Raw genomic sequence first — 10,139 nt, 5'->3', positions numbered from 1 at the left:
CAAGGTGTTTGCTTCTGTAGCAGCTTGATTGGCAAGTTCTCTAGTTGGACATATCACAAGCGCAAGAATTGGGGGTCGCTTATTATCCGGGCTTGTAGGAGGAGATTTGACAGCTACTTCAATTGACGGAAGCTTAAAAACAAACATCAGCAGAATAAGCACAGATCCCAAATACAAGTTCAATCCATTACCAAATGTCCAACTTAGTGTATGGTATGTCTCACCAAAAACGCTACAGTTTTCCCAGTTCCTGTTTTGGCCTTAGCTAGGACATCTTTGCCTGGAAAAAGTAGAAATGCCAAAGAAACCAAGAAAATTAAGATAAGTTTTTAAGTATAATTGAGGTTCAAAAAGTTTGTGAGCTTTTCTTTCTACTACTGGATTGCTAGGGTGAAACAGGTTGTGATCATATAAAGCATGGTAGAATCACAATTTCCTAAATCATGGTGTTGTTTTCTTTCAGCAACATTGATTCAATAAGCACCATTTAAAAAAGTATAAGAGAAACACATACCTTTGAGAATTACAGGAAGAGTAGCTTCCTGCACAACAGTCATTGTCTCGTATCCAGCTTCCTTGATTGCTTTTAGCGATAAGGGAGACAGTCGATACTGATCGAATCTGTTAAAGAAACATTTTACCAAGTGATCAGAGTAAAAAGTAATGAAAACTTTTGCAGTAACCTAACTCTGTCTTCTAGATAATTCAACAGCACACAAAAGAAACAACGTTACCTTGTCTTAGTCAAATAAGAGTTATCTGCATTCTTTGCTTGATCCGCTACTACAGCATTCTCCTTATCAAACCCAAAAGCAGAAACAGCTTTCTTCTTAAGAAATTCATAATCTTCGTCCTCTTCCTCATCTTCTTCACTAAGCAAATCCCCAATACCTCCCATTGCTAAACTCTTCACATCCTCATCACTACTTTCGTCTTCAAGAAAACGATCATCCCGCTTCCCTAAACCCTTGTAGTCTTCTCTACCTCTATTTCTCCTAAAACTTGTCTCGTTCCTCTTACGAAAAGACGGTTCACTACTCTTCCCCTGATGCTTTAGTTCACGAACATCATCAGCATTTACCCCTGCATAGAGAAGAAGCATGGGCCAATCAAACTGTTTAATCGAAGATCCATGTCAAGTGAGTAAGAAGTCATATGACTATGTTTTACTTGTGATTGCTGAACGCTGTGCACGGTCTTCCACTTCTATTGCAACCTGAACAAGTCCACCGTCCAGTTGTACAGGTGCATCCTGTGTGCCGCCATAACAGATTAATCATCTAAGATTTTGATCTTGCAACTGAATAAATTACTAATAAGAAACCAATTGTACCTGTGGGTTAGTTTCTGCAGCAACAGCACTAAGTGCNAAAATTAAGATAAGTTTTTAAGTATAATTGAGGTTCAAAAAGTTTGTGAGCTTTTCTTTCTACTACTGGATTGCTAGGGTGAAACAGGTTGTGATCATATAAAGCATGGTAGAATCACAATTTCCTAAATCATGGTGTTGTTTTCTTTCAGCAACATTGATTCAATAAGCACCATTTAAAAAAGTATAAGAGAAACACATACCTTTGAGAATTACAGGAAGAGTAGCTTCCTGCACAACAGTCATTGTCTCGTATCCAGCTTCCTTGATTGCTTTTAGCGATAAGGGAGACAGTCGATACTGATCGAATCTGTTAAAGAAACATTTTACCAAGTGATCAGAGTAAAAAGTAATGAAAACTTTTGCAGTAACCTAACTCTGTCTTCTAGATAATTCAACAGCACACAAAAGAAACAACGTTACCTTGTCTTAGTCAAATAAGAGTTATCTGCATTCTTTGCTTGATCCGCTACTACAGCATTCTCCTTATCAAACCCAAAAGCAGAAACAGCTTTCTTCTTAAGAAATTCATAATCTTCGTCCTCTTCCTCATCTTCTTCACTAAGCAAATCCCCAATACCTCCCATTGCTAAACTCTTCACATCCTCATCACTACTTTCGTCTTCAAGAAAACGATCATCCCGCTTCCCTAAACCCTTGTAGTCTTCTCTACCTCTATTTCTCCTAAAACTTGTCTCGTTCCTCTTACGAAAAGACGGTTCACTACTCTTCCCCTGATGCTTTAGTTCACGAACATCATCAGCATTTACCCCTGCATAGAGAAGAAGCATGGGCCAATCAAACTGTTTAATCGAAGATCCATGTCAAGTGAGTAAGAAGTCATATGACTATGTTTTACTTGTGATTGCTGAACGCTGTGCACGGTCTTCCACTTCTATTGCAACCTGAACAAGTCCACCGTCCAGTTGTACAGGTGCATCCTGTGTGCCGCCATAACAGATTAATCATCTAAGATTTTGATCTTGCAACTGAATAAATTACTAATAAGAAACCAATTGTACCTGTGGGTTAGTTTCTGCAGCAACAGCACTAAGTGCTCCATCAACAATGTAAATGAAAGACGTTGTTTCCAAAGACTCTTCAGCACGATAACAAACAAAAAGCTCACAACCGATACAGTTCATTCTAAACTGTCTCTCCATTTTCCCTTCACCGCTGTTAACAAACCAAAACATAAAGGAAATAAACTAGTACATCCAAAATCTGAAGCTTAAGACTGGATCCACTAGCCCCATATAAAAACTTACCGTTTCAATAGAACTACAGAATTACATAAAACATGCAATCAACTGCCAAAAGAAGACCATAGAGAGAAAGAGACAAGTCTTAACACATGCCAACTCTTTAGTTCATAAACGAATATCAATAATACCATAGTTGCTACCTGAAACAAAAACCTCTGAACATGTAAAAATACTTTGTTTCATTAACCTGAACTAAAGCACTAAACCAACAAGTCTACCGCTTTAAAACAGTAAACTACCATGTTTCTGCTGCTTTCCTTATCATCTACTTTAGGATGCCGCAGTTTCTTCTTCAGCCAGTAGTCTTGCACTATCAATAATATCATCTGCATGAGTGAAGCATGTTAGATTACATAAGTAAAACCCGAGTATACACCTACAAATGGTTCAGAGGTAATCAATTGGTTCTTCCATGAAAATTATGCTTTAAATTGAACATGTCTCAGAAATTATGTTCATGGTCAAGGCACTTTGTTACCAGATGAAAGTTGAACCAATTTCATCAAACTCCTAAAGATGATGTAGGCTATCTACCTACCATGAGTATATAAATCTTTGGTGAGAGACTTACAGTAGTGTGTCCAATCCCAGTAGACTTCCCAAGCAACTCATGCTCCTTAAGAAACAAAAGTTCTCCATGTATAGGTAGAAAATGCTGCCGTTTAACTATTTTAAGAACCTCTTCCTTCAAAACAGGGGAAATTTAAATCATTAGAAACCAAGTTCTCCCCTAGAAATTCATCAATTTGCATAAATATAACCAAAATGGAACAAATATTGCCTTTATTCCTTTACATATGTGCTAAAAGCCTAATTTTAATGAAGTGAAAAGAGAAAGAAAGGCAAAGCTGGCAACAGCCACTCCACAAGTTGACAAGATTAACTTACTTGTGATCCAGTCGTGACAATCAGCAAGTCCTTAGGAGCATATGCTTCAATGTCTTCGACTTTCACCTGGGTAAACATTAGAAAAGGATAAACGACAAACTGAAATTAGAAAGCAGAACTTGTTATTATCATCAAACCATTAGACGGAGAACAGATATGCTCCATTTTAAGCATATCTGTTCCTTCGGTTCCTTCATAAAACTGTTCCATTTTACGTTTTACAGAGTCCTCCAAGACCAAGAGAGCTACCAACTCCTCCTGGTCGACCTGATCTTCTAAATCAACAATTCTCAATACACAATATGGTCCATTCAAATAAACTTTTCAAACTCTCTCTTATAACAAGTGGCGAATATTTTCACAATCAAAATCCCAATAAGAAAAGAAGAGCAAAAGTGACGGAACAGTAGACTAAATTCGAGAGATAGGAGAGACAGAGATGAGTGATAAACTATCTCTGATTACAATAAATTCCGGTTCACGTCTTCCTAGCCCTTGTCAAGACGACATAGATCTCCCTAATGCTTTTATTGGGCACCACCACTCTCCATTTGTTGTTGTCCTGGAGTTCTTCCAAAGTAATATCCTCAATCGGTGATTTAAGTCTCTGGAAAAGAAAAAAAACTCGAGCCTTAATATTAATTATTAAATAAAAAATACACAGCTTATTATAAAATAAACAATACCTCGCATATAAACTGACGTAAATCGTCAGCATTCTTAGCAACAATATGAACTGAGTCATCGTCGATGTCAACGACGACTGGCTTCTGGGTGTGGATCTCGAGTCTGACCCTCATTTCGACTCTTCCACCATCTCGTTCACTTATGCTTGTAGGCACACGTGAGTTTTCATCCTGGCCAGACATATAACAAATCAAATTGCTTGTTTGAAATAAGTTTTTTAAAAAATTCTTTGAAATCAAATTACCTCGGCAGTTGCTATTAAACTCTTCTTAGCCTCCTTAGCTTTCTTCTTGCGTTCTTTCCGGTTGATTTTACTTTTCTTTTTCTTGGATTCAGCTTGTTTCCTGGAACTAGGGTTTTTGTAAGCTCTCTGTTTACTAAGCCCTAGAAAAAGTCTCCAGTTGTCCCAATTGTGTTCAAGACCGTCAACCTGTTCAGCTCCTTCAGTGACATTCATCACAATATAGCCATGTTCCATCAAACTCATTAACCTTGCACTAAATCCCTTATCAGATGAAATGAACAGGTGATTCTCTAAGTCAGGGCTATGAGAGCCATCCTCAATAAAACGTTGTATCTCCTCTTTCATACACTCATCTCCAGCTTGATTGTCTGTGGTTGGTCTTCCTTTTGGTCCTGCAATAAAACAGACAGATTCATGTTATGTTTTTACTTAATAAAAAACCCCAGGTAATTCACAAAAATAGCACATGTAATTCACACAGATGACACGTACTAGGACACTTGTTTGCATAGAATATTTCAACATCGCTCCCCATGTCTGGTTTATTTGAATCTGTGTACCCGACAAAGGCACGGATTTTTATGGGTCCATGAAACCCTATCGCTTGAAGTGCGTTCAGCATCCTCGTATGTACTTGGTTGTGTTCCAAATCTGTTGGAACCTCCTTGTTGTCGTAGTCCCACCATATGTTATTGCGACGTTGGTGCTTATCTAACTACAAGAAAGAAAAAAAAACATCAGGCTCAGTATATTATTATACTCTTTTTCTCAAATGTTATCCAAACCAACCATAGTGAATCACTAATCGAGTCTCTAAAGAATAACGTACCTCTGGGGCCTTGGCTCGACTTGATCCCGCTTGTTCACCTTTAGAACTCTTCTTTTTTTTTGATTGGACTAATTTCTTCCTCTTTCTATACAACAAAAACATGTAATACATAACAAACATTAAAGAAGGTAACATTCTGCCATACAACAAAGAGTAAGTGAGTAGAGTTGGAGGCGATTTGGTTTGGATGGAGGCGATTAAGTAAGTGAGTAGAGAAATGACAAACCTCATTCGGTTTGGATGGAGGCAACAAATCCTCAGCATTGGGAGTGATCTCAGATCTCTTACGCTTACTAACCGGTGGTTGAGAAGAAGAAGCACGTTTCGCCTTCTCTTTTTGGCTCGCACGGTTGGGAGATTCCACCTTAGCTTCCGTTTTGTCTACCTCGTGAATCGGCGTCGAGGTCTCTACCACCGCCTCTTCGTTCTTACTCGCCGGTGAAGTAGAACCGGCTTTACGGCCTTCTCCCGAACCGCCTTTCGTCGTCGATTTCTTCCCCTTCACCGGCGGAGATTCCACCTTAGCTTCCGTTACCTCGTGAATCGGCTGAGTCGAGGTCGTCTTCTCTACCACCGCCTCGTCGTTCTTACTCGCCGGTGAAGTAGAACCAGCTTTACGGCCTTCTCCCGAACCGCCTTTCTTCTTCGATTCCTTCCCCATTCTCGAGTGTAACTAACTTAAACGGAAACAAAATCCAAAAAAAAAAGCAACAAAGATATCAGCGCGAAGAGGCGATTGTGAATCTTAAGCTTTTGCAAGAAGAAGAGAGAAATAGAATGAAAACAAAAAAAAGCAAGCTAGGGTTTAATGGCGGTTAGGATTTTTGGATTATACCTTCTCTTTCTCTCTTTCTCCTTCTTTCTGCAGAGTATACTTTCACGTCCCCACTCCACAGCACAGCCCCCTACTAGTGAAGACGAAATAAAAGGGTTTTGTTATTTTTTTAATATTGTGTGTTCCTTTTTTGCCCATGAAAAAAAGAGGAAACAATGGCTTACTAAAGGGCTAAAATGGTAATTGGGTTATTTCAAGATTTGCGTGTGTATCTATATGATGAATAAAAAAGGAACTTACAAAAAAAGAAAAATTAAAATAATAAGCTGTTTTGTATTTTGGATAAATGGGAAATTCATAACACAATTCTCTTCATTCATTAATGAAATGCCATCCAGCTCATATATTTGTGGAAATAATTTGTTCTAATTTTCACTAATAATAAATTAGTTAACTTGTAAACATTTATCTTCTTTTTGCTGTCAAAAAAAATAATAATGAATAGTCACAGTTATTGATGTATATAACCGAAGAATAAAAGGAGATGTCGTCGTCACGTCACAGTTATTGATTGAACAAATGGTGATGTTGTTTTTAATTTTCATCAGACACCACTATTAATGGGTTAATAATTTGCCATTACAAACCCTTAATGGATCTTAGAAATTAGGCCCAAACGGAAGTTATATATTCACCTGACTGATTCGACAAAGATCTTCGGTTGGTCTATGATAAACCGGTTTTGTTGTTAGGTGAATACACAGACTTTAGACAAGTTTGGTGCCGGTTTATTCAAAACCGAGATGCTTATTTGAAGTTAAACATTTTTGACTCTAGTAATCTACGTGGCGTGCGGTCAAACTATAGCAGCAAATATGTGGAGGTCTTGGTCAAAGCCTAATTCACGTTCTTTCTTTCTTTGTTTTTTTTTTTTTTAAATTCTCTAACAATTGTTGAATAGGTAAAAAAAAAACACAATTCAAAGTTTTTGCATCTGAAAGGACAAATTTAATGACTTTGTGAGTTTTTCTTGCATAGAAATATAAAATGGTCGTGTAAATACTAAATACTAGTAGTATAATTAAGTTTGTATTTGTACTAGCATTTTAAAAATTTCACACTCGTCGTATAATCAACCTTTTGGATTAATGCAACTCTTTTTAGGGTCCCCACTGGCTTAATTCATTTACGCCTTTCTATGGTCATCATCCCTTGTCGTGGCATACATTGTATTATAATATTATCATTTATAGATAATGCACGTTGTGAACTGCGATAGGAATAATTGGTTCCCCTCTAATTTTTTTCCCATGCATAACGACTTTGTAGTGCGGCAGTGCCCATACACAGCATGACAGCAACCAGAAATTCAAAATCCTATATTAGTCAAAAATATACCGCGGCTGGTTTGAAGTTCCCCGAGACGACGGATAATCTTGATGGAAAAGACCAAGGGCATCTCAAGATAGCTTAAGAGAGTAACGACAAGGCGATGTTAATTAATTTCTTTTGTATATCATTTACAGGTTCTTAAGTCCTATTTCAGGTTGAACTGCCTGAGCTTCTTATTCTAGTCCAGATAGCTGCAGGCTTCATGATATTCTTCTCTATTCTCGGTTAGCTGCAATTCTTGCTACGACACCCCGATGGGCTCTCTTCTTGCTTCATCACATTTTCCCTCTCGTCAGTACTCTTCTTTCCCTCTCTCTCTCTCTTTCTCGAGTCTTCAATGTTGAATTTGAGATTTGATTGGATTGTTTTCTTCAAGATCTGCGGTAGTGATTGTGATTATTGATTATGACTTTGAGTGTGAATCTGATAGATCTTTGAGTACCTCTGGATCCATGTGTTTCTCTAAGTACATTACACATCTGAATGTTTTGATATATAAGTCTAGGATGTGTTTGTTGATGACATTTTCATGGATGATCAGTGTTCTCTGAAATGAAAGAACTGGTTCAAGTATGAAAATATGTAGATTTGAGATGATGAGAGCTCTTCTTTGTCAGTGGAGTTGCTTTGGTGTGCCTTATATCTCAGTGTGTTTTCTACTCTCTACTCTCTTTTTCTTAGGGCTCAGAGTACAAAGATAATGTCAGAAGAATCGTTCAGCAATTTGAAGGTTTCTTTTTTTTATATGCTTCTATGATCCTCTCTCACTTGCATCGTCTTCCTTTATGTGAATGGTTCTGAAGCATTAATGACTCTGTTTTGTAGAAATGTTCACCTACAATGTTGATTGTGCTTATAACTCCACCACCAATTGATGAAGCTGGGCGGCAAAGTTATGCAGAGTAATGCTTCCTTTTTGATCATTATCGATCATTCCCTAAATTCATCAACAGGTTGATCTTTTGATATAAATTCATGAACACAATTCAATCTTGAGAGTAATGAACTTATGATGTACTTACTTTATGTTGTGGAACACTTATGTGCCTGCACTACCTTTTCTATCTTTCAATTTCTTCTTGCGATGTATTCCAATCTGAAAGTTTCTTATCTTCTTTATAATGCCAATCATCCATTTCACTGTCAGATATAATTTGATTGCTTCTCTACTAGTTGATGACAATAAGAATATATGTTAACTTGTTTATTTTAATTCGTATGAAAGCTTAGTTATTGAAAGTAAAGTGGACAATTATGTAGCAGTATATATATCAAGTATTAACATTACACCTCAACCACACGAACACACACAAAACCGATATATCTCTAATCTCTCTGAATACCCTAATCAAGATTACTCTCGTAACTAGCGAGAATAATTACGAAAGTAACTAAGTAAGACTGTCTAAGCAAACAAACCTCGGTACATAAATTTAATTGCTTCTCTACTACTCATTACTTACGACAAGAGAAAAACGTTCTGATTAATTTATTAAACCAAGGAGTTTGTTTTAGTCGAGGATCCATATATAGCCATTCATCAAACCGTTCCACGATGAACCTAAACCGTTGATATAGCCACCACCGTCAGATTTTCCTACGCCTCCGTTACCACCACCATTGGAGTAGCATTGATCTTGCTGCCAATCAAGCGATAACACAACTTCGGATTTGGCTTCACATCCGTTATTGTAGTTACCCTTTGATGATCTTCTTGATGATTATAAATTTATAATGTTAGATGGTCATAACTAATAGCATAAGTCTTTGGCATGCCGAGATATCCATGAGACCACCTCCATTTCAGCTGCTTCCCGGAGAAATCCCATTAAATCCACCATTGTTGTTATTAAGATCTAACCCGTGATTCAGACCCATGTGATGTGATGATGATGATCTCCGTTACTTCCATGATCAGCCATGACCAGGTCGTTGTCATTATTCACTCCCATAAGATCATACTTACTGTCCAGGAAATCAGTAGGTCTAGAGCTCTGCGAAAGTAAACCCCCCATACTTGCTCTCCAAGAAACCAACGTTACTGTTCTCCGGGGTTGAGTAAGACCCCATCATCCCACCAAAATAAGAAATCCTAGAGGTGAGTTTTGGTAATTTTGATGAGAATGTGCTAACGCCATAAGATCAGTGGTATTATTCGTAACGATGTTGGATGGCTTTTTTCCGGAAGAAGTGGAGGAGGATGAATTAGAGGAAGATGGTTTCTTGTTTTTCCGGCATCCACCACCAACTGGAATATTCCTTAGAGTGCCGCCTTTGGGCCAGTAACGGCGACAAGTCTTGCAGAAGTAACGAGGCTGAGAGAGGCTATAGTTATTGTAGTAACAGAACTTAGTGTGTGTTGACTCGCAACGAGGACACTTTTGAGGATGGTCGTGAGGTGGACGCAACCTCCTTCCGCCGTCCATCAGAGCCGCGGCAGCTACAGCCACGGCCGAGGCTTGTGGTCTAGTGCTGCAAGCAGCGAGTATGTCGGCTGCTGATGGAGAAGTCGTCGAAGAGTCTAACATGCTTCCTCCTGATGACTCAGCTTCCTAACATGACAATGTGCACAGAACCATATATCAAAATGTGAAATTTCTCTCTATATATATATGTATATATAATCGAAGTTGTATGATAATGCACGACAAAAACGAAGGTTCAAGATGAGTAAGATCTAAAATGTATCG

General features: G+C 38.1%; 1 protein-coding gene, 1 long non-coding RNA gene and 1 pseudogene across 2 annotated transcripts in view; 1 reads left to right on the top strand and 2 right to left on the bottom strand.

Moving 5' to 3' along the window:
- Nucleotides 1-10,139, bottom strand: part of LOC104726948 — a 55,900-nt gene that overhangs the window by 29,165 nt on the left and 16,596 nt on the right. The window lies entirely within an intron of this gene.
- LOC104726954 lies at nt 7,573-8,538 on the top strand. Its single transcript, XR_758142.2, has 3 exons — nt 7,573-7,740; nt 8,131-8,179; nt 8,275-8,538. It is a non-coding gene; the product is annotated as an uncharacterized LOC104726954 (long non-coding RNA).
- Nucleotides 8,942-10,139, bottom strand: part of LOC104726955 — a 3,398-nt pseudogene continuing 2,200 nt past the window's right edge.

This window comes from Camelina sativa, chromosome 11 (genome assembly GCF_000633955.1).
Source record: "Camelina sativa cultivar DH55 chromosome 11, Cs, whole genome shotgun sequence".
Lineage (NCBI taxonomy): Eukaryota > Viridiplantae > Streptophyta > Magnoliopsida > Brassicales > Brassicaceae > Camelina > Camelina sativa.
This window is presented reverse-complemented; position numbering and strand designations above follow the sequence as displayed.